We start from the raw sequence: 25,691 nt of genomic DNA on the forward strand, positions 1-25,691 counted from the left end.
CTGTTCGTGTCGTGCTAGTTCCTTGTCCACTTGCACACACGGTGATGATACAGTTTTTTATTACTTATACATAACTACTCCGTGACGTATTGCTGCAGGTTTAACAGTCACTGCCTGTCTCTGCCGCACAATACTGCACTTTTGTTAAAGTTCCTTTATTTTTTATTTACAATGTCCGCTGCTCAATTTTGTTTGTAACAGCACATTCGTAACTCTTTACCAAGGTGTGAGATTTGCGTACATGGTAACAATTACTCAAAATTCGTATTAGTTTGCCCATAGTCATCTATATTCGTGTTCGATTAGATTTTATTTGTGCATTCCAGCCGGATTCAGGCATATTGTTCAATAACTCCTTTGTACTCATGTCACACTTTACTATCAACGTCCTACGTAACTACAGTGTAGTCTCTGTAGGCAAAAATTTACTTGGACTGTATCTGGCTAGCTCCTTTTAACTGATTGAATATGCACATGCTTCAATTGAAGCTTCTTTGTGCGTCACTTTGCGCTACATAAATTTGCAACAAGTTTGCCTCCCGTGGTGCCCTCGGGTCACTACTGGGTGCATTATTTTTTCTGATAACATTGGTGAGATAATAAAGTTCTCAGGGCATCATATTACTGATATTATTCTGGGTTCGAGTCTGTCAATCTGACAGCTACACATATATACATACATACACATAATAGAAAAGATTGTGCCAAGAAATATTTCAAATTTGACACACATATTAGAAATTATGTAGTACACTAACTAATCCTTACTAAAATGTTCTTCTTGACTGAACTTTGTCACAGCTTAACACTACAAATAATTGCACTAATCAGATTATCTGTGTAAACATTTAGAGCATGGTTTAGATAACACAAATTAAAAGAGTACATAACACAAATATCCATACACATGAAAAAATCAATCATATTCTTATAACTAAACACTTCTACACTAGTACACATTATCTCTAAAGATCTCACATCATTAATGTTCATTATTTACCAAAGAACGGTGTCCACATAGGACTATTAGTCTTTTACTGTAGGAATGCTTTTACATCCTTACGCGAATACAGTCCCCTACTCTCCCTGAGTGGGGGTCTGCTAAGAGATAGCTACACTCATGTGGCACACTTACTACCCTAAAAGGTCCATTGTACACCAATTGCCACTTGCTATTCTGTTTCAAGGATGCCGAGGACTTAGGATGATTGCGTAAGAGTACCAAGTCCCCAACACTAAATTTTTGGTTATTCGTCACATGTCGATTATATTTTTCTTTCCTTTTCTGAGCGCACCTGGTAAGGTTGCACCCTGCTTTTCTTATCTTCCATCTCGTGTGTTTATATGCAATGTATAACCTGAAAAATGTATTTAACTCTCCAAATGTTCTCTCTACTATTTCCTATTCGGACCAAGGAATGGAGTATGAGGCTCGACAGTAAGTTTTGTGAGGCTTTACCTCGATATTGTACTGATATCCCTGTATAATTAAATAATAACTGTACCAAATCCTGCTGTTGCATTGAATTTAAATTTTCGGACTGTGATACTTTGTTCACAAGTGCGTCCACATTTGCTTTTAACTGTTCACCTTGTACGTCAGGATAATAGAGATTCTGTCCTAGACAATGATTGTCTAAATGTAGTATCGACTGATTCCTACATTTTATATTAATAGCATTACATTTAGGTACAGGTACCTCTCCGGATCTGAGCATGGACAATTCTATTCTCCTACCAGCATTCATCAAACTTAATTTTCCCCGAGAAAGGTCGATTATTGCGTCCCTTTCTCTCAAAAAATCTACCCCCAAAATGCAGGCTACCTTTAAACCCTTTACTACCAGGAATGAGCTCGCTATGGCTTCTTCCCCTATATACATCTCTACCCGCACTTGGAGTTTAATTATTTGTCGCTGTGCACTTATGGCTCCAGTGACTCTACAATTATTCACGGGAAAAGTCAGCATACGCCTTTCCTTCCCCAGTACTTTGAATAAGTCCATACTCATAACACTGACAGTAGCACCTGTATCTATGACTGCTTGCACATCAATATTGGTAATTTTGATCTCTATTATCGCTTGTACTTTGTCTTTGTGTTCCTTTATGCACGTGGATGGTTCAGTTATTAGTTCGTCTCCCATCTGTACCCCGTCATTGTACCTAAGGATACAGATTTTGTTCGGCGTTTTGTTCTGTGTCGGGCTGCTCTCACTCCAAACCTCAGCCGACGATGGAGAGCGTATCTCGGCTGCATCTAGTTTGTTGAATTATTGCTAGTGGATGGGCGTGGCTGCTCTGTGTCACTGACCTCCACTATGTGCACGTTGTGTTGCGTCGGCCGCCACGGTTGCGCAATTGGCGCATTTTGTGGTGGCGGTCGGTTATTGTCATATCTATCACTGTTTTGCCGGTCCGGACTGGGCCTCTGGTTCTGTGGCCAAGTTCGGTTTGCATCATTATAAGTATTAGTGTTGTACGGCCCCCTGGCATTTTTCCATCTATGATTGCTTGGTGGGCCTGTTTCATACCGGTCATCGAACCTCCTCTTTCGGTCATTATTCACCGGCGGACTATTGCCGTTCCGGTCTCTACCTCTATTTCCGTTTTGTGCATACTCTTGTCTCCTATTATTACCTCCGCCGTTTCCATTACTTGGTGGAGGCGTGTTATTTCTACCATTTCTATAACCGTTTCCGTTATTTCTAGCCTGTTCAGAGGCTGCCTTAACGTCCTCCTGAATCAGGTCAATTGAGTCCAGAACAGACAAGAAATGTTCCATATCATTTTCAGGCACGTGTATAAGTTTTTCCTTTACATGTATCGGCAAGTGTGATTTCAAAAGCCTGATCAAATCCCGAGATGAAATCTGTTCATCCCAGTAACGGGTCTTGTTAATGTACTTCTCAAAATATTTTCGCAAATTTCCTAGTCGTGGAGAATACGGCTCTGGATTATATACCTCCTTCCGTAATCTCTCTTGAATACATGTTGACCAATATTTGGCCAAGAACGCCTTTTCGAATTGCTCATATGTATCACAACTGTCAGCTGCTTCGGTTGCCCATAATGCAGCATCTCCTTGTATGTAAGACATAACAAACTGTATTTTCTGGGTATGACTCCAAACGCTAGGCAAAATGTTTCTAAATCCCTTGATAAACACTACAGTGTGAACAGATTTCTTCTCCGTTGTAAAGATCTGAAACTGTCGGTTCCTAATCAGACTTTCTTCAATCACTACTTTGGAATGACATTTATTTGCTTCGCTTACACTGGTTGCCTGTTCTGTCTCGCAGTCGCAATTTTTTACTGCAGTATTTATAGGCCTATCATTGTTGGACCTGGCTGGCGTAACATACGCCTGTGCCTCGTCATGCCGCAGGCTAAGCTCCATCTCGGCAAGACGGCGGTCCACACTCCGCTGCCACAGCGGAATGTCTTTTTGCACTATCTTTTTAAGATTTTGCACATCCGCTTTTGAGTCCACTTCTCTGGCCTCAATTGCAGCGTGCACTTTCTCATCTATTTCCTTTGTGAATTTACGTTCTACTTTGTGCACTTGTTCGATCACTTTGTCCTCAATTACTTGAGTTGTGTCAAGTTCTAGTTGTTCGACCCTGTTAGTCAGGACACTAATTTCCTCTACGATATTGGCATTAGCCACCTGAACACTGTCTACTCTTTCGCTTAATTCTTGCACCGTTTTGGGTATGGTTTCATATTTTTGTTTCAAACTAACAAGCTCACTTTGCATAACTTCTAAAGTTTGCATCAACTGCAAGTCCCTCTCATGCAGGCGTCGGTCACGCTCTGCTTGTTTAGCATCACGTTCTTTATCACGTTCTGCTTGCATACATGCAAATTCAGCTACCAATCTCTGGTCACGCTTTGCTTGTTCAGCATCACGTTCTTTATCACGCTCTGCTTGCACACGTACGAATTCAGCTTGGAAATTGAGCATGCGCTCGAACATAACTCTTAATGATTGCACTTCTGACATCACACCACTCTCTGGTCCGTGTCCAGTGCTTGCGGATGGCACAGTATTTCCGCTATCAACTGAATCACTGGGTGTCAGTGGCAACATTTCTTGCCCTTCTGCCCCCAGATTTTCACACTGTACTTCCTGAACTACGTCACTAACATTACTTTGTGTCCCACTTTCCAACTCGGTATCACTACTTACTGACTGTTGCTCATTATCCATATTGATATCTTTCTGACTACGCAGTCTAACCATAGTAAACACAAGAAATAAAATCTGAACTAAATATCCTAACACTCAGGTTTCACTGACATAATCACACAAGAAATGGACATTAACTAATACACACTTACTATATACTACAATGACTAACTACTTAAATGTCCTGTTATTTTAAAACAAAGTACTAACAACAAGCACACCACTAATGATCCGAGAACACTGCACTGAGGCTACTTTACTACCCACAGGACAACTACACTGTAGCTTTACCTTTTGGTGATCTATCTTGGGTGCAGCTGCCCCCTGATATTGTGGTAGGTAATTAATTTTTCAAAATAATGAGCTCTCTTCTTCAGCTTGCCTCTGGATACATAGTGTTCTCATGCAAAAAATCATACACAGGTATTACCACACAATATTGGTTATGAAATACATACAATACATAGAAAAATTATTAAATGTTCTGCAACAAAGTTCGACTATATTAACTCCCTAGTTATCTCACGGGTATTTAGTGGCCACTGCATATTCGAGCCCCACGTTGGGCGCCAATTTAACGAAATTGTCGAAATATTTGGAATTGATTTTAAATTTCGTTAAAGAGTAATAATAGATTTTATCTTTTTTGCTTTTAAGTTAATTTTCTTTCGTGCGAACTTTGTTGTAGAACCATTCTCTTATTTTCGTGTGGTAATAAAAAATTTTACTTTCTTAAGAATTACGTACATTTAAAGAAAAATATTATGTGCACTCATATTAACTGGATAATAATATTTAGTTGAGAACTGAGTCCTTTAAATCATTCGGCCTTGGCATGCACTTTCCAGATGCAGTGGGTTTTTTGTTAAATATTTTTACTGAATTTTATCCCGGCAATAGCCACAGAACACAAGATTATCTCTATCAGCAGAAAATGTTTTAATTATTGCCAAGCCGACAATTATCACTGATCAAACCTACTTCACTATGCATTTGAGTTATTTTAAAGAACCAAACTGTTTAAATTTCAATGTTAACTAACATTAACTATCCGCCTACGAATGCACAAACGTATAATTAATTCAATTCTTATCAGCCACAGGATCACTGAAAAGGAAGAACAATTTCTTAATTCACTATTGATTTTTATGCATCTGTTCCCGATTTACGGGTTTGATAATTTTTTAAATGTGCCGCCTCTTCAGATCTGCGATTGTTGGTCGCGGCACAGCCCAGCAACACCGCTAAAAAAATGCTGAAAAATTCTTAAAGAAATTTTATAGATGACGTGGGCAAGCTAATTTACATAAATAATTCACACTTTTGATAAATACTGATATATTTTGCTCAAACAACAATTCAACTCACATTAATTCGTAACGCATCGTCTAATGGCGGCTAAGTCCAGACAGAGACAAAAGAAGTCTACACATTCGTTAAAAGCTTCTTCACAGCGTCCTACCTCGATCACGTCAGAACAGAGACGACCAAAGAATACATAATGTTTAGTCCTTATATAGCATTTCCCGACAATTAACATTTCTTTGTAAATTATTCTTTTCTGGCAAATTTTTATATCTCTGATACCGCAAATACTGACACATTTTACATTCACATATTAAATACAGAAGAATTCCTATCCTAAATACAGAGAAATATTACAATAAAACATAATGAGAATAACAAACGTATTTTATACCACATTCGGTAATATTTTTGTTGAATAATTACGATGTATATACAACTTGCCCAGAGCGGCGTATATGGTACAAATAAACTGTGAAAATGCCAGGGAACGTTACAGGTCGGAGCTAAAGTAAACAAGCTTGCAGACAATGTCGTCACTCTGCAAAGCCAGGTCAATGACCTGACACAGGCGCTATCCGAAGTTAACATTGAAAAGAGGGTGAATGATGCTGCAGCCAACGTACGTTCCACGATAGGAAAAGAATTTGTAGAATGGGTCGAGACTAAAGAACAGTACATAGAAAACAAGGTTCAACATGACTTAAAAGAAACCGTTAAGTCAGCCACAGTTGAAGTTTTAGCTGCTCCAGGTACATCAGGTGATACGATTCTCACTGAATTAGGAGAGATTCGTAGAGTTTTTCACCGAGATCTTCCCGAGTGGAAACGACACCTCACTGAGGAAATCGAGCAGTTGAAACAACAAGTCAATGATTTTCCTAATGACAATAGAAGTGAGCATTCACACTTGCTTTCTTCAGAACATGAATACAATAAGAATCCCGTGTCTCGTGTAGAATTCTCCCCACTTGTACATGGACACAGCAGTAAGAATCCGTTAGTACGCAACCAGAATGATCAAGTAACTCTTGTCGACCTAATGAAAAAAGAAAGCGTTCTCAAGCACCGCGTGTTCCAGCCTTTTCTGCCAGAGAAACGCAACATCCACCCAATGGTTTTTCTGAAGTCATTTAATGGTGTTTTTCCTGAGAGCTGGGATGACAAGCAACGTATGCGCTTTATAGTAGGATACATTCAAGGAGAGGGTTCTGTCTGGGGAACAGAAGTAATTGAAAGATGTAATAATTACGATGACTTCGAAAAGCCGTTTCTGAACAAATTCTGGAGTTCAGGTATACAACAACGCCTTAGAAAGGAAGTATATAATGCTGAACCGTTTAACACGAGAAGTGCTGGTCTCCGCAGGTACTTTGAGAAATACCTGCGAAAAATACAATATTGGGACACGCCCATTTCCACGAAGGACGTAATTATGATCCTTAAGTCAAAGCTACCGGTATCAATCAGGGAGAAGTTAGTAAATGTCAGTGACGACGACACGGCGGCTTTTCTGTCAGTACTTGACAACCTTGACATGATTCAAGAAGACGTGCGTGCTAGTGCGCGGAGTAATTGTAATCTAGGCCCGCACACTACACAGCCGCACGGTGTAGGCGCAGACTCAGGTATGTCATACCAACCCAACAACAGTAAAGGACACGACGTTCCGTGCGATAATAACTACTATCGCCGTAACGGGAAGCAGAAACATAAATTCCAGGATCAAAATAGGTACCACCCCATATACCAGACAACACAACAAAAATACGGTAATTCACCAGTTAATTACAATGATCGCTATCACTACAATAACGATCGCCAAAATAATAATTTCAATGGAAAAGGACGTTGGATTAACACCAACAGTCAGCAGCAGTATGGTAACCAGCCTAGATTCCAGCACTGTTCTCAAGGGAGAAATCCTCCAGATCCTTCCAAGCAATACAAACAACAGTATGCTCCAAACTTTAGGAATAGTCCTCCACCTTTTACCAACTATCAAAGTCAAAATCATGAACCTCAAAATTCTCGCATCTATTATGCCCGAGCAAACCCGCCAACACACACGATCTCGACTGAAATTCCGGCAAATAGCTCGCAACTTAGGTGGAATACGGAAGCAAACTTCGTACCGAGCGTACCGCCCGGTACTTCAAAAGTAATTGTGAGCGAAATTCAATCTAATGAACATGCGGAAAACTAAAAGCAGCTTCTTTTTCTTGCCTCATTGGGGAAGCTGCGGAACATGTTGGGGGCGATTTCATTAGGGGGCAAATCAACCTTATACGATATGACAATGACTCTGACTTACGAGATGACTTGCTGAAGGAGAATGACGTTTTGAATGGTGAGGATTTATGGGAAAACCAGGTTCAGGCATCCACTATGATTCATATTCATGATGTACCACTTGTCGCTATAATAGATACTGGTGCCAATATCAATGTTTTGTCTTTATGTGTATATAAGAAAGTGTGTTCTGTAGCAAAAGTTCTGTCATTGCCAGTACAAGGGTGTACCGTCTCCGGAGCTGTAGGCTCTCTAGTTCAAAAGGTGACGCTACAAATTCATGTACCAGTGAGATTTGCATCAGACACCGTACCATGTACTTTTCTAGTTGTTAAAAATCTGTCAGTACCTTGCCTCCTAGGAATGGAGTTTCTACGTAAGAATCGTGTCATCATAGATTTGCATGAAGGTACATGTACTTTCGGATGCAGTGATAAGAGTATAGTGATTCGACTTATGAGGACCAAAGTTAAGTTGTCCAGCCAAGAACATAAAGTAAAGCTCCGCAAGCTCACATCGCGGCAACAATACTTCAATTATTTAAATGAGTCAGGAGATGCGGACGAAGACTTTGACTTATTACCGACACATGAAGAATTACTGACGAAGGCAAATGAATCTGACGGTTTAGGAGACCGACAAAGAAAGGAACTATACGACCTGTTGACACAATTTACCAATGTGTTTTCTAAGAAACCGGGAATCATAGCCAACTATGTATTCGACATGAAGGTTAAGCCCCACAGCACCTACTGTAAAACCACCTATGCAGTTCCGCAATCCCGCAAGGAAGCAGTACGACAGGAAATCCGAAAAATGTTAAACTGGAAAATAATTGAGCCCTCTGACTCTCCATATTCGAGCCCATTATTGTCTATATTTAAACAGGACGGAAGTGTTAGGCTTGTTCTAGACGCTAGGAACATCAACAAAATTATTGTTCCTGTGTGTACCCGACCGGAAGCATTGGAGGAGCAACTGCAAAGGTTTTATGGTATCAAATTTCTAACCTCCATCGACCTTCGAAGTAGCTATTGGCAGGTGAAGTTGTCGCCTTCTTCAAGGAAGTACACGGCCTTTATCTTTGCGGGTCGGTCATATCAATTTCGTGTCGTACCCTTTGGCTTGAATATTAGTTCAGGTGTCTTTATTGCCGCACTTGACCATGTCTTAGGTCATGATTTACTGGACAAAATAACTGTCTATGTCGATGATATCTTAGTAGCCTCGACTTCATGGGAGGAACATCTTGACTTGATTCGGAAAATCTTCGTGAGGTTTGCTAACTTTGGCGTTACTGCCAATTTACAGAAATCAAAGTTTGTAAAAAAGGAAGTAAAATTCCTTGGTCATATTATCTCTTCTGAGGGAATCTCTCCCGATCCTAACAAACTGTCTGCAATAAGGAACTTCCCTGTGCCCTGCACCAAAAGACAATTAAAAGGGTTTCTAGGGTTAACGTCTTTCTTTCGTCGCTTTATACCAAATCAATCCATGAACAGTCCAGTGTTGCACAATCTATTAAAGAAAAACGTTCATTGGGCATGGACCTCTGAATGTCAGCAAGCCTTTGACAAAATCAAACAAGCTCTTCTGAATAGCAATATCCTCAGTCATCCGGATATGAACTCCGAATTCTGCATTTCTTGTGACGCCTCATTTCAAGGCTTGGGCGCTTGTTTGTTCCAGCTAAAGAAAACTGGAGATAAAGAAGAGATTAGGATAGTTAGTTTCGCCAGTCGTGTGCTGACGGAGTGCGAGAGATCGTACTCTGTTACCGAGTTAGAAGGATTGGCAGTTGTATGGGCGTTCCGTCGTTTTAATTATTACATTTATGGCCATCCGATCAAAGTGTATTCCGACCATCAAGCTCTTAGCTTTCTCCTTTCGTGTAAGCTCTATCATCCGAGGCTTACTCGCTGGTGCCTATTTCTACAGGAGTACAATTTCGAAATTGTTTACGTGAAAGGCAAGAACGACATCGTGGCAGATGCACTGTCACGCATGCCGGAAGGAATGCCGGAGCCTACGGAACTTGTAGAACAGATTTCCAATCACAAGATACTTCTTATGAAAGATCCCTTAAATCGTAGTTATTTTCTACGTCTTTGCCGACAGATGGGTACTCTGCAAGAAAGTGATCGTAAATGGAAGAGAGTCAAACAGCTTCTACAAGACAACCCCAATCATCGTTTGTCGAAATTTTATAAATCACACAATGGTGTTTTATTTCATCGTACATCTATGTTGACGGAGCAATGGTGTGTTTGTATTCCTGAGGAGTACGTTGAATATCTCATATGGTACACTCACCTATCCTGGGGACATTATGGCCCCGAGAAGTGTAAAAGAAAGATTTCTGCCTATTGCTACGTACCCAATCTGCATAAGAGAATTCATAAACTGCTAAGCACTTGTTTAATCTGTCAGAAGGCAAAGCCCTTCAATCTTTCGAATGTCATACCTTTGAATCCTATCTACACTGAGCGTCCTAACCAAAGTCAGTCTCGACTATGCGGGTCCACTTCCTAGAGGAAGAGGAGGTGCTAAGTACCTTGCTGTTTTGCTAGACCTCTTCACTAAGCACGTGCGTTTATACGCGATGAAGTCTTCCAGTGCAAAATCTTTAATAAGACGAATAGAAAAGGATTATTTTCCTCGTTTTGGTAAGCCGGAAACCATGTTGTCTGATAATGCTTCAAACTTCGTTGGAAAAGAGTGGAGACAGTTTCTTGCCAATAATGGTATTAGACAGATTTTAATCTCAAGATTTAGACCGCAAAGTAACCCGACAGAACGAGTCTTCAAAGAATTTAATCGTTTTATTCGTACCCATGTACCGAACCAGCAAACACGGTGGGTCGATTTCGTTACTCCATTTGAAGAGATTGTAAATAATCTTCCGCATACTTCGACCGGTTTCACACCTTCAGAATTAATCTCAAGGCAAAGGGAAAGCAATGAATGGACTGATCCTATCCCCAAGATAGAAGGTCCAGAAGTCAACCTAGATAATAAGTTAAGACAAGCCCTGATCTCTCTCACAACTCATGCTAATTTAAGAAAAAAGGCATTTGACAAGCATGTCAATAAAGTTCTGTCGTATCGCCTGAACGAGCGTGTTCTTCTGAGAACACACTTCAAACCATCTCTCATCTTACGTAAAAATCGTAAGTGGCAACACCTATACGAAGGACCGCTTGTTATAGTCAGGAAGCCACATATTGGTTGTTACGTGTTGGCAGATCCAGTTAGTGGACGAATAAAAGGACTTTACCACCATGTAGACCTGAAGAAGTACCATGAAAAACATTAAAAAAAATATCATTTATTATGTTAAGCTGCAACTTGAAACAAGAGTGTGATCTGTTTAGAAAGTATGTGAATCAACAGCATGTACATGTATTCTGCAGGTGACGTAATCATTTGAGTGAGGTGGACACAAAGTAATGATGGAGCTTGAAAGATATGAAGTGAGTGAAGAAGGTACTCTACGTATTTGGAAAATAAGATTTGCTTTAGTTTTAAGGTAGTTTTAAGTTTCTTGAGCAATAGAAGACTGCAGTCGTTGAATTGAGTAAGGGATGTGCCAAAGTGCCACCTGCTGCTTTAGTTTTAAGTTATGGCAAATCTCCTTTTTACCAAATAGTAAAGGTTTTCTTTAAATCCTTCATTCAGACCAGAATGTCCGTATATGTGAAGTATTAAACTAAGTTAAGCTTTCAAAGGACTGATATTTTAAGTCGCTAGAACCATGTACGATGCAAAAACTGATACATTGTAATCTGTAGATTACACCGAGTATAAGCAGCAACATAGTTAATGTACAAAGAAATGAATAATGGTACCCGCAACTGGAGAGCAACTTTAATTTATTTATTACTATGAGTCAACCAGTTAAGAAATTTGCATTTATAATTAGAATTAGGTCCTGTATTGGAGAAACTTAGAGAGACTATTCCTGTGTCACGAGTATTATACAGAAACCTTCGATATTAAGGTACCTAGTTGAGGACTGAGATAATCTACCTATATTCTTCTGCTATGTCCGCATGCCGTGATTTTTAGATATATTTGAAGATGCTTTGGAAGCGGATTTGTGCGATATTTTAATACTGAAGTCAAGTTATCCCACGAGGATGACACAAAAAAACGGTGGAGCCGAAGAATGAATTTGCTCAACTGATTATTTCACCTATTATCTATCTTCGTATCTTTCATTTCCTTGCACTATCCTATTGTAGTTTTCTTCTTTAGCGTTCTTACCTTTCTACCCTACCCGGTAGGGGAAGAAATTTGGAAATTGGTTCAAAAGACTTGACGTGTGTATATTGTGTGTATTGACGATCGTGGCTCGTTGGTTAATGCGTATCTGCAGTTACTTATCGAAACGTGATGTAAATCTGATTTGCTGTGAGCAAAAGCATCCTAGGAAATAGGAATAATTTTCCCGATTTCTGTTAGATGAAGTTTTGAACGTGAACTGTTCGGCACGCCAAAGTGGGTATATTTTACTGATTATTGATGTAACCGAATAAATGAACAAAGAAACAAAAAAAAAGAAGGCTGTTATAGAACAATAAGAAAAGGAAAAGAATCAGATTTAAAAAATATATAAAATCTAACGTGCTTCAGAAGCACCTTTCAGAATAGCAAACACGTTTTTCGTTAGGTCTTGGACAGTAATAAAAAAAAACCATGTATATTTGTAAATGATCCTTTCATGATAAGTAATTTTAGCATTACCTGTGCTACTCTGTGGTATAGAGAGACCTATATGGACACGTATGGATTGCTGCGTGTGACTCAGTGACAAAATAATGGACACGTGTGTAAAATCGTAATTTGACACATGTATGTACACGAACAACTAGTTATCTCTTGTGTGAATCAAAACTGTAATAAACTTATGGACACGTGTGATGTTCCGCGTGTGAAGTAACATTACAAGTATTCTCACGTTGCAACGACGATACAGTGACTATCAGTCAAAGGATAGACAAGCTATTGTACTTACTGCAATAGGTGACAGTAGTCATTTTCATCGATGACTGTTCTTCGTCGCTGGTGCAGTCAATTTACCGTCCAGGTTGACCATGTCGCCTTGACGAGCTGCTCCAGTACCCACGATTCAACAAATTGCACAAGTTAAAAGAAAGGTTGGCAGCCACAGAACTATCTGCCTCGTGCAGGACGCGGACTGCCAACGCTGTTAAACGGCCAGTTCGTTACCACGTGACTGTGAAGCACTGTGGCAACATTCAATGACTGCTCGCCGGCCCGTACTCAACAATAAGCATTCCTCTCCATAACGGGCGCGAGCGTGCTCCAGATTTGAGATGAAAATGGACATAAAAATAATAAAACGTTGATAAACTACGCACGATTTTACTATATTTACATTAAAAGGACACTAATGATGACTTTTCCTTAACTATGAAAATTGCTACGGCAATATTGCTAAATACATTGCTTAAGAAAGACCTGTACAAGACGAAACGTGTTTTGCTAATATTTGCTAACGAAAGAATGTAAAACCTAGACACAAAATATGAATAATATATAATGTATATGTACATAGTCTATGTAGTAATTTTTATTGTCTTAAATTCTTACTCTATATTCCCTTAGATTAAGATGCTAGTTAATGAGCAAGTCCTAATACAGTTTTTTTCTGTATTTTCATGTGCTGAAACATGAATTGGAATGAGATTAAGACAGCCACCAAACTGACTCATTCGTCATTGAACCAGTCATCAACTTTCCTGATTCCCGACATGACCCGATGGATCGTCGAGTCAAGAAATATCACTTCCCCCTTCACATAGTGAAATTCCCAGTGTTTTCCACCAGAATGTGAAAAGGTGATCCCCAGTTTTAGTGCAGTGAAAAGTGAAAGGTGATGAAAGAATTCCCCTGTGAAAATGACCCGAGTTCATGGGAAATACTCCCAACTACAAAGTGAAGAGTGACGTCGCTACGAGAAAGACTGATAAAAGTTTTATGTTCTGTTCACAATTGGCGGAAATGCACCGATACTGTAATAGAATTTTTTTTTTCCTTATTGTCAATATTTATGTATATTTGTATGTGTATGTGTATTTAATTTGTACTTGTATCTATGTTAGTATTTCAATGTTTCAATTGACTAAATGAGAGTAATTCTTGAGAAAAAAAAAGGGGAATCCTTGAACACTTATGATGGCATCATGCCACAACCAAGTTTGTTAATGATCAAGCAACTGTGAGTAGCTTTGACGACTTAGTGTGAAATGTATATAATTCTATGTGCCTTATGTTATGTTTGTTTTGCTCCCTACAAGGAGAGATCCTTAAATACTTCATTCACTAAGTATGTGAATCCAATAATATTACGACTGCGCGTGAGTCGTAACGACCTTTCAGACTCATTACTCCTCACGCGGGAAGCGATGTAATATTATTGGTATTTCCGTCCTATGAAAGCTTTGAATACCCTTTGAAAGACATTTGTTTTGTATAATTTACATAACTGTAAAGATGCGCATCTAGCGCGCAGTCAAAGAAACATTTTAACAGAAGCTGAACGACGTTCCGCTTCGATCTAAATAAAAGATGACAGTAGAAAATGTTTGTAGATCTTCAGATTCTTTTTTAATGTACTTCTGCTTGTGATGTGAAAACGTAAAGGAGGTCGACTTTAAGCTAACATAGTGAGCGGTCTTGCCAGCGTGCAGACAACATAATTAATTAATAACATTCAAGTAATTTATGTTCGAAACTGTAACTCGGCAAGCTATTGTTATCAGAGGTGTTGAACAGTGTAAGAATTGTCTTTAACGAAGGAGAAAAGTGACTGTAATTTGTGACAAAAACGCAAACATAGGAGCTAGTACAGGACAGGCTGAAATCTGATCGCACCATGGAGTTAGATAATTACTTATGTAAGTTATGCTGTCTATAAAGTAGCTCTAATTGCTTGTGAGAATTATTAGAATACATTTAGTGTTTACCAGATTTATTATTCTATTTTTTTCCTTTATACTTTTTTTTATCCTCCATGCCATATTATTTTTATGAATGTCAAACAGCTTTTACTACAGCAGAGAATACTGCGGCATCCTGGTCGTAGACAGAAGGCCGCTCCTTGTCTTCTATACAACTCATAGCTGCCCCATTTATGAATGATTTCATTTGCAAATGCATATTTTTTACTGTTCATTGTTAAAGGTCCCTTAGGTAATTATAAAATTCATACTGATTACGTAAAGAAATCCGGGTTGTTCTTTTCCAAGTAATAGAAGTCTTTGCGTAATCAAAAACTAGCCTCCTTCTGACAACGATCAGGAGCCGACCAGAAGACGGACGTCTTCGACCGCTTTCGTGTCTCCTGTGGCAAAGCTGTGCCAAACTGGGAACACGACATTCTAGTATGAAACTCAGATTTAAATTGAAAGAATTGAAATATATTTAATAGTAATAATTTTTTTTTATCATACTAGAGAATGTAACCTTTTATGTGCGTGCGAGCAGTTGTGCCGCCTCTATACTTAAAGGTCACGAAAATCAGTTGCTTCTTCGCAAAGAATGACCGCTGACACACTGTCTTTGGAACTTACTGCCTTTGGAACTTACTGTCTTCGGAACATATAACAGGTGTTCCGCTTCTATAACTTACTGTCTTCGGAACTTATAACAGGTGTTCCGGTTCTATACTTAAGGGTCACATAAATCAGAGGCTAGGGACCCGTGGTCTAGGGGTAGCGTCTTTGATTCATAAACGAAACATCTTCGGTCCCGGGTTCGATCCCCGCCACTGCCTAAATTTTGATAAATAATCAGCATTGGCGCCGAAGACTTCCGGCATAAGAAGTCAGCCTCATTCTGCCAACGGACTTGTCAAAGAGGGCGGAGGAGCGGATAGAGGTTCAGGGCACTCTCTTGTCCTAGGGGTGGGAAATTGCCCCTAAAGGCGGAAGAATCAGCAATGATCAACGACTTGAGGATGCAGAAGGCAATGGAAACCACTGCATTAAAGACACGTAACGTGTATCCACAGGACATGTGGCCTGTAATTGAAGAAGTATCATGATGATCTCTCCATTGGCAAAAGATTCTGGAATAGTCCCCCATTCGGATCTCCGGGAGGGGACTGCCAAGGGGGAGGTTACCATGAGAAAAAGATTGAATAATCAACGAAAGGATAACGTTCTACGAGTCGGGGCGTGGAATGTCAGAAGCTTGAACGTGGTAGGGAAACTAGAAAATCCGAAAAGGGAAATGCAAAGGCTCAATCTAGATATAGTAGGGGTCAGTGAAGTGAAGTGGAAGGAAGACAAGGATTTCTGGTCAGATGAGTATCGGGTAATATCAACACCAGCAGAAAATGGTATAACAGGTGTAGGATTCGTTATGAATAGGAAGGTAGGGCAGAGGGTGTGTTACTGTGAACAGTTCAGTGACCGGGTTGTTCTAATCAGAATCGACAGCAGACCAACACCGACAACGATAGTTCAGGTATACATGCCGACGTCGCAAGCTGAAGATGAACAGATAGAGAAAGTGTATGAGGATATTGAAAAGGTAATGCAGTATGTAAAGGGGGACGAAAATCTAATAGTCATGGGCGACTGGAATGCAGTTTTAGGGGAAGGAGTAGAAGAAAAGGTTACAGGAGAATATGGGCTTGGGACAAGGAATGAAAGAGGAGAAAGACTAATTGAGTTCTGTAACAAGTTTCAGCTAGTAATAGCGAATACCCTGTTCAAGAATTACAAGAGAAGGAGGTATACTTGGAAAAGGCCGGGAGATACGGGAAGATTTCAATTAGAGTACATCATGGTCAGACAGAGATTCCGAAATCAGATACTGGATTGTAAGGCGTACCCAGGAGCAGATATAGACTCAGATCACAATATAGTAGTGATGAAGAGTAGGCTGAAGTTCAAGACATTAGTCAGGAAAAATCAATACGCAAAGAAGTGGGATACGGAAGTACTAAGGAATGACGAGATACGCTTGAAGTTCTCTAACGCTATAGATACAGTAATAAGGAATAGCGCAGTAGGCAGTACGGTTGAAGAGGAATGGACATCTCTAAAAAGGGCCATCACAGAAGTTGGGAAGGAAAACATAGGTACAAAGATGGTAGCTGCGAAGAAATCATGGGTAACAGAAGAAATACTTCAGTTGATTGATGAGAGGAGGAAGTACAAACATGTTCCGGGAAAATCAGGAATACAGAAATACAAGTCGCTGAGGAATGAAATAAATAGGTAATGCAGGGAAGCTACGACGAAATGGCTGCAGGAAAAATGTGAAGTCATCGAAAAAGATATGATTGTCGGATGGACAGACTCAGCATACAGGAAAGTCAAAACAACCTTTGGTGACATTAAAAGCAAAGGTGGTAACATTAAGAGTGCAACGGGAATTTCACTGTTAAATGCAGAGGAGAGAGCAGATAGGTGGAAAGAATACATTGAAAACCTCTATGAGCTGACAAGTGCGAGAATTATCGCACAATCAGCTTAACAGCTCATGCATCGAAGCTGCTTACAAGAATAATATACAGAAGAATGGAAAAGAAAATTGAGAATGCGCTAGGTGACGATCAGTTTGGCTTTAGGAAAAGTAAAGGGACGAGAGAAGCAATTCTGACGTTACGGCTAATAATGGAAGCAAGGCTAAAGAAAAATCAAGACACTTTCATAGGATTTGTCGACCTGGAAAAAGCGTTCGACAATATAAAATGGTGCAAGCTGTTCGAGATTCTGAAAAAAGTAGGGGTAAGCTATAGGGAGAGACGGGTCATATACAATACGTACAACAACCAAGAGGGAATAATAAGAGTGGACGATCAAGATCGAAGTGCTCGTATTAAGAAGGGTGTAAGACAAGGCTGTAGCCTTTCGCCCCTACTATTCAATCTGTACATCGAGGAAGCAATGATGGAAATAAAAGAAAGGTTCAGGAATGGAATTAAAATACAAGGTGAAAGGATATCAATGATACGATTGGCTGATGACAATGCTATCCTGAGTGAAAGTGAAGAAGAATTAAATGATCTGCTGAACGGAATGAACAGTCTAATGAGTACACAGTATGGTTTGAGAGTAAATCGGAGAAAGACGAAGGTAATGAGAAGTAGCAGAAATGAGAACAGCGAGAAACTTAACATCAGGATTGATGGTCACGAAGTCAATGAAGTTAAGGAATTCTGCTACCTAGGCAGTAAAATAACCAATGACGGACGGAGCAGACTCGCTATGGCAAAAAAGGCATTTCTGGCCAAGAGAAGTCTACTAATATCAAATACCGGCCTTAATTTGAGGAAGAAATTTCTGAGGATGTACGTCTGGAGTACAGAATTGTATGTTAGTGAAACATGGACTGTGGGAAAACCGGAACAGAAGAGAATCGAAGCATTTGAGATGTGGTGCTATAGACGAATGTTGAAAATTAGGTGGACTGATAAGGTAAGGAATGAGGAGGTTCTACGCAGAATCGGAGAGGAAAGGAATATGTGGAAAACACTGATAAGGAGAAGGGACAGGATGATAGGACATCTGCTAAGACATGAGGGAATGACTTCCATGGTGCTAGAGGGAGCTGTAGAGGGCAAAAACTGTAGGGGAAGACAGAGATTGGAATACGTCAAGCAAATAATTGAGACGTAGGTTGCAAGTGCTACTCTGAGATGAAGATGTTAGCACAGGAAAGGAATTCAACGCATGTAATGGCGAAAAGGCACACCACAGCAGGCAAATACAACTTTCTCAGGCCAGCTTTGCTGCTCACAGAGACCAGCCAGTAGAACGGATTGCAGAATTACACCGCCACAACAAAAGAGTTACGCTATAGGTGATGAGACACTGTGGCATAAGAGGGTTATTCTCCATCGGACAAAAACGTATGACCATGTATCGTAAACGGATCTTCTTAAAGAAGTGTGACGGTAAACAGACTCATAGAATAACTAGTGGCACCTGTATTGTACCAACTTAGGAAAAAGCTTTATGCAGTCATAGTGCTTAACATACCTGCACAGCAAATGTACGCTTTTTGGATGCATCACAGAAAATTCCTCGTCTCTGCTTTAGTCACTTTAGGTTAATGCATCAACTCTATCGTCTACAATGGACTGAAACACCCATGTGATCGTGCTGCAGAAGGGATGAAGTTTTAAACGCAGCTCAGAAGAATGCGTTGCCTATAAACAGCCACTTTTGATTACAGCTGGATGACGTATTAGGCTACATCCTCCCCTCAAAATGAATTTCTAAACAAAGTGTGTTTTTGTAAAGTAAAAGAGTTTATTTCATATGATAACTGCCGTTTGTATCAAACAAAAGTAACCAAATAACTAGATCCCATAATAGTATTTGCACATAACAATTTATTGTTCGAATACAGCTGCTTTTGGTCTACTACACCATCTGCCACCATTTGAATTCGATGATTACTGAAAACTGTCCCCTCGAGATCAAACAAACCGACAAGCTGCACAGGTGAGTGAGTTACCTAAACACAGGGGTTTTGTCCTTTCCTCTCCGAACAGTCAGGCGAAGAACATCGGCAACCGACACATACTTCCCTCCCTCCTTCCCCCCCCCCCCCATGCTCCTATGCTCTCTCTTTCTCTCTGCCTGTGGCTCTGTCTCTCTGTCTGTCCTGCCTTCGTCCCCCTCCTCGTCCGTCCCTCCCTGCCACCCTCCCTCCCTCCATCCTTTGCGTATGTTAGTTGTTACTTCTGTTGCGTAACAGACTGTTACATTACGAAAGGGCGTGACAAAGGACGAAACTTCCTGTTAGGGAGGCCTTTAAAAGTGCCAATAAAGTTATTAAATTTCTTTATCGCATCGCCATTACAATGTTTCGATTACTTAGATCTTTAAAATATGAGATTTTATTTTGTGAAAAATTCTGATGTGATGGAACAACATGAAAGTAATTTTTAGAATAATTATTGATTTTAGAACACGTATTTTTGAGAAATCACTTGCCAACAATTTTCAAAACACAGGCTTGTGTAACCTGTACTACGCAAAACAATTAAAGAACCACTTTTTCGAAACCCCACGAAGTGACTCACATTGCAAAATACAAGTTTAAAATTTAATCAAAGTTGCCTACAACCTTTCTCTGTAAATGCGTGGTGCCCTGCAGGGTCACACTCGGGCTCGACGACACTTACAACATGATGGTGTCGCCACATGCGATACGAAGGACACAGTTCAGAAGTTTCTTTGACTTGTAAGGTGGGTTAATGATATTGTATTGGTAGGAAATTTCAACAAAATTCTGCCCAATGCCACAATCGACGTCTCACACGGTGGGAAGGTCGTTACACCCACATTTCACCCCTTACTTTGTTGACCCCTCTGCGATGGAGGTCAGAACGGCGACACTCAGCCTTGAAGTCATGCGGTTTTGTTACGTGTGACCGCAGAAAACATTTCATACACACAGCCGCTCAGAACAGACACCAAAAGATCTCAGGAAGGGGCGACAATGAAACCGTCCCTTTCCTTGGGGCGTTGATTCCCGCATACTTCACCGTCGAAAACGACAGTTCGCAGTGCGATGAGAAACAGAATGACGTCTATGAAAATCTTTGACGTAGATGACACCCTCGGACGTTCCAGTACCCCTCTCTAAGGACATTGTGGGGCTACATCCCCAGTGAACGAGGTCGCACGACTTTGGAGGGTAGCGTGGCTGTAATTTTTTACTCTCGTGTAGTGGTTGGAAGTACTAGGGACCATTCAAAATAATCAGACGATATCTGAGCGTTAAATGAAGCAGCAAAGGGTGTTTATTCTTTTTCAGCCCTGGTTTTCACACACGCCTGTGGCGTGATCACGGAGGGGTGCGACATTAACACGTGTAAATACAGTGTACAATGGCGAAGGACCCCTCTAAAGACGTCCCTCCCCCCGGCTCCTCCCCCCGCTCCCCAGTTCAGCATACCTCTCGGTGGCACCTACTCCCATTTATTGAGAATTTTAGAAACCTGAATTTAGAGAGAAAACTCGCGAATTAGCGTTGGACGTCTCCACGTAGGCAACTGGCAATGGAAGGATGTAAAGTTGCTGCTTGCGTGCAAGGGCATTGGGATACTTCCAGATTTTGCCTGAAAGCCCCTGTTGTGATCACATCACAGGATGAGGTGGAACAGGAAGTCTGAAAAAAGAATAAGCAACCTTTGCTGCTTTGGATCAAGTTCAAACCTCGTTGAATGGTTTTGAACGTTTCCTAGTGGTTCCACTCTGTATACAACAGCAAAAATTATGGTAACGCTATATGCCGAAGGTGAGTGATCGCGTTCAGTGGGTATGCAACCCCACAATGTGGTTAGAAAAGGCTTAAAAAGTCCGACAGTATCTGCAGCGACAAAGATTGTCAAGATTTTTTGCTATAGGACGTCATTTTCGTCGTTGATTGTAGAAATTAGTTACCTCACAATTGCAATTTCGTCCTTTGGGCCATTTTCAAGTGGTAAGGGAAGGATCTACTTCCAGTTTCTGCCCCGTATCACATTTCTTCCCATTCTCTATCACTACATGCCTTTATCTCCTTTCTCGATGTGCCCGGTATCGCCTTTACCCAATCATATTCACGCTTTTTGAGCCAGTATTGTGAACCAATATTCCGTGCGCCTATGTCCAGTGGCAGTAAGCCCAGTACCACCAAGACCACCTCATCCGGCGTTATTCAGTAGCACTGGTTGTCAAATTGCCGCATGCCGTCCGAATCAAGTATTCGTGCGGCTCGCGGTTCTCATCTGTATTTTCTAATAACATACATCTAGCAACTAACAGCTGAATCCAAAAACGTCAGCTAACGTTAAGAACTTCTTAAGAGTGTAGCTTTCATTCTCATATCAAAGAAAAGTACTTGTAGAAACAATAATGATTCAAGGTGTGCTTAATTTTAATTGACGTTGGTTCATTTGGCCGTGAGCTGAGTAAATTTGGTCACTTACCACAGGGTAGAGAGATAAGTAGCATAGCTCCTGCAGGGGTAGAGAGTGTGACAGAGGAAACGTTTTGATGTTTTTCTTCCAGAACAGATAGCTCACGAGCGTGCGCAGACGTACCAAGCAGCTGCTACGGTATAAATTTTGAGATGGATATGATACGGATTCGTGAATACTCACTATAGAAACGGTCATCTTCAAATGCCACTCATATTTGTAGCAGATCACATGGAATTAAATGAAGGCTGTTGTAACACAATGTAATGAGTGGAAGAAAAACGACATTCAAAACGCTTAGTAAACATGTGCGATCGGTCTCATATTGCATATGGCATTTCGATACATTACAGTTACTGTTATTAACCAATTAATGGTACGCTCACAACGACAGCACAGTAACATTTCATTAGTGTCACTGAAGGTAGTAGCAGTGCATGCGTGAAGCAGACAGCAGTCGGCAGGAAGTATTCCGAATGTTGCCGACTTTTAACGATCGGTACTATGTGGCTTACCTCGCTGTTACTGTAGCTAATGTATCGGGGGCTCGTAACATAACAGTTTATATAGGTTACCAATCAGTGACGAGATCGGTACATATGCGGCCCAAGGTGTCGGCCAACAATCTCAGTATTGGCTTTTAAGCAAAAAAGTTTGACAACCACTGCCCCAAATAATGAAAAGTGTAAGGTCATCCACATGAGTACTAAAATGAATCCACTAAAATTCGTTACACGAAAAATCACATAAATATACAGGCTTTCAATTCACCTAAATACCTAGTAATTACAATTACGGTAAGCTTAAACTGAAACGATCATATAGATAATGTTTTGCGTAAGGCGACCAAAGGACTGCGTTCTATTGGCAGAACGCTTAGAAGATGCAACAAATGGTTCAAATGGCTCTGGGCAGTATGGGACTTAACATCTGAGGTCATCAGTCCCCTAGAACTTAGAACTACTTAAACGTAACTAACCTAAGGACATCACACATATCCATGCCCGAGGCAGGATTCGAACCTGCGACCGTAGCTGTCGCGCGGTTCCAGACTGAAGCGCTTAGAACCGCTCTCCCACAACGGCCGGCTGAAGATGCAACAGGTCTACTAAAGTAACTGCCTACATTACACTTGTAGATCCTCTTCTGGAGTCTTGCTGCACGGTGTGAAAACCTTACAAGATATGATTGACGGAGGACATGTAAAAAAGTTCAGAGAAGGGCAGCTCGTTTTGTATTATTGCGAAATAGGAGCGAGAGTGCCACGGATATGATACGCAATTTCGAGTGGCAATCATTAAAACAAAGGCATTTTTCGTTTTGGGGATATCTTTTCGCGAAATTTCAGAATGCAAAAATATTTTATTGACGCCCATATACATAGCCAGAAATGACCATCGTAATAAAACAAGAGAAATCAGAGCTTGCAAAGCGCTGTTAGGGAGTGGGACGGTAGAGGCAGAGTCTGAAGATGGTTCGATGACCCTTTGCCAGGCGTTTAAGTGTGAACTACAGAGTAGTCATGTAGATGAAGATGCACGGAATGCGGATATAGATGTAGATGCGTAGATGCATGTGATGCGGATGTATATATAGATGCAGGGTTTGCTGCTACCTTTTGGGAGTACGTCTCAGTACATCATGTTTCGTGCCAGAAGTCTAATAATTTATCATGTCTCAGAAATATTACTTCTACACAAGTACGGTTTTCTGCCATGTACTATCTTGCATTAAATGTAAAAAATCCCAACTTGTTTACCAACAAAATGCGGAGCGTCAGTATGTTGCCAGACGATCCGAAATATGGTGTGGCATGTGAGCTATGGAATTAGTTTGAGGCAGTATCGGCCCTAAGGTGAGGAAAGTTTCTTCTCCAAGTGTCTACTATGATTCTATATTGAAAGACGCATGATAGTCAACAGAGTGGGATGTGTTTTGGAGGTCAATGGAAGATGCATCAGTGGTAAAGCGCCTATCATGGGCCCGCATCTCGTGGTCGTGCGGTAGCGTTCTCGCTTCCCACGCCCGGGTTCCCGGGTTCGATTCCCGGCGGGGTCAGGGATTTTCTCTGCCTCGTGATGGCTGGGTGTTGTGTGCTGTCCTTAGGTTAGTTAGGTTTAAGTAGTTCTAAGTTCTAGGGGACTGATGACCATAGATGTTAAGTCCCATAGTGCTCAGAGCCATTTTGAGCCTATCATGGAAAGTCCTGCACTCCCAAAACCTCAAGACGCCGAACTGTAATTAGTCAATAATGCTTTCTTTTTGAAATCATACATAGAATTTAAAAATACAATTTTCAGTAAGAAAAACAGTCTAGGCTGCAAATGACAGCGGAAGCTTTATTTATGCGTTTCGCCTTTTTGAGATATCTTCGGAGATTGTTTGAAAGCAGCTGGTACCGCATTAATCACAAGTAGCCGAAAGTTTGGTATGCACCTTCGGCGAAGGCATGCAACAATGCTAATATAGGGCCAAACATAAATAGTGCAACACAGGTTGTAGCAGTCGTGAATTCGTAACTACACATGCGCCTGCTACGTAAGACTAACATTCTTTGGTACGGTGCGCATTTGCTGCTGTTCCGTTCAGTACCTCCTCACCAGTTACATGAGCGACCCTTCTAATCTTCAACATTCTTCTGTGGCAGTACATTCGAAAGCTTCTATTCTCTTTTTGTCTAAACTACGTATGATCCATGTTTCAATCCCATACATGGATGGCTACACTCCAGATAAATACCTTCATAAATGACTTCCTAACACTTAAATATATAATCTATTTTAACAAATTTCTCTTCTTCAGAATTTTTTATTTATTTATTTATTTTTGTCATGGCCGTGCTACATTTTATATCCTCTCTACTTCGACCATCTTCAATTATTTTGGTGCCCACATACCAAAACTCATCTGCTACTTTAAATGTTTCGTTTACTAATCTAATCCTCTTAGCTTCACCTGATTTCTTTCGACTATATTATATTATCATTGTTTTGCTTTTGTTGATTTTCCTCTTATATCTCCTTTCAAGACACTGTCCATTCTGTTCAACTGCTCTTCCAAGTCCTTTTCTGTCTCGGGCTGAATTACAATGTCATCGGCAAAACTCAAAGTAAGCTAAATAAAGGCAATGATGATACGTTTAGGATTTCTCCTGCGTGAACCTTTGGTAGTATTTTACTTCTTTTTAAAGGAGTAGAGACTAAAATAACTTAAATCATCGAGCTGAATGATATAGCTAGTAAACGTGCACCTGTTAGTACCATACTGGCTCGAAAAGCACGGGTCATTTCTCGGGAGAAATGTTGATAATGCTCTGCGGAGTCAATTTAATCAGCTTAGTGGTGAACGATATCATCCAGTATCTGGTAAAATATGGTATGCAGCAGATAAAGAAGGTAGGATGCATAAAACATTCTCTTAACAAAATATTGCAACGCTGTGTTCATAGAAGGGAATGTCACGATTCCAGGTAATGAAATTGCCATGCTGCATTGTTGGAACGAAAGCTTTCTCTTGGCGCTGGAATTATTGCCTTGCGAGGAAAAAAAATGGCGATCGTTCTCCGATGCTTTTTCAGTAAATTCATTCGAGCTGATCCCTTTTATAGGGATCCAATCTCTTATTGGACCTCCAATTTCGTTGTTAGATTGCGTTTTCGTTACATAAAGGGCTGGTGCTACCGAAAAGGAAAGCGACGCAGACTGTAGCTCACTCGATATCTCTAAATCCACCCCGAGTCATTGCTAGTACATTTGTAAACGCCGGAGACCTCGGTGCTGAAATTCGGAGCAGATAAAAACTTTTTGTTAACATGGAACAAAAATTTAAGTACCAGGAAGATTTTTGTGAAAATATTTGTCTGCAGTATAGCGTTAAATGGAAGCGAAACGTGTATGGTAAACAGTAGAGTGTTGTAGAAGGCTGCTGAGGATATGAGGAATAGGT

The sequence above is a fragment of the Schistocerca nitens genome, chromosome 5 (genome assembly GCF_023898315.1).
Source record: "Schistocerca nitens isolate TAMUIC-IGC-003100 chromosome 5, iqSchNite1.1, whole genome shotgun sequence".
In the NCBI taxonomy this organism is placed as follows: Eukaryota; Metazoa; Arthropoda; class Insecta; order Orthoptera; family Acrididae; genus Schistocerca; species Schistocerca nitens.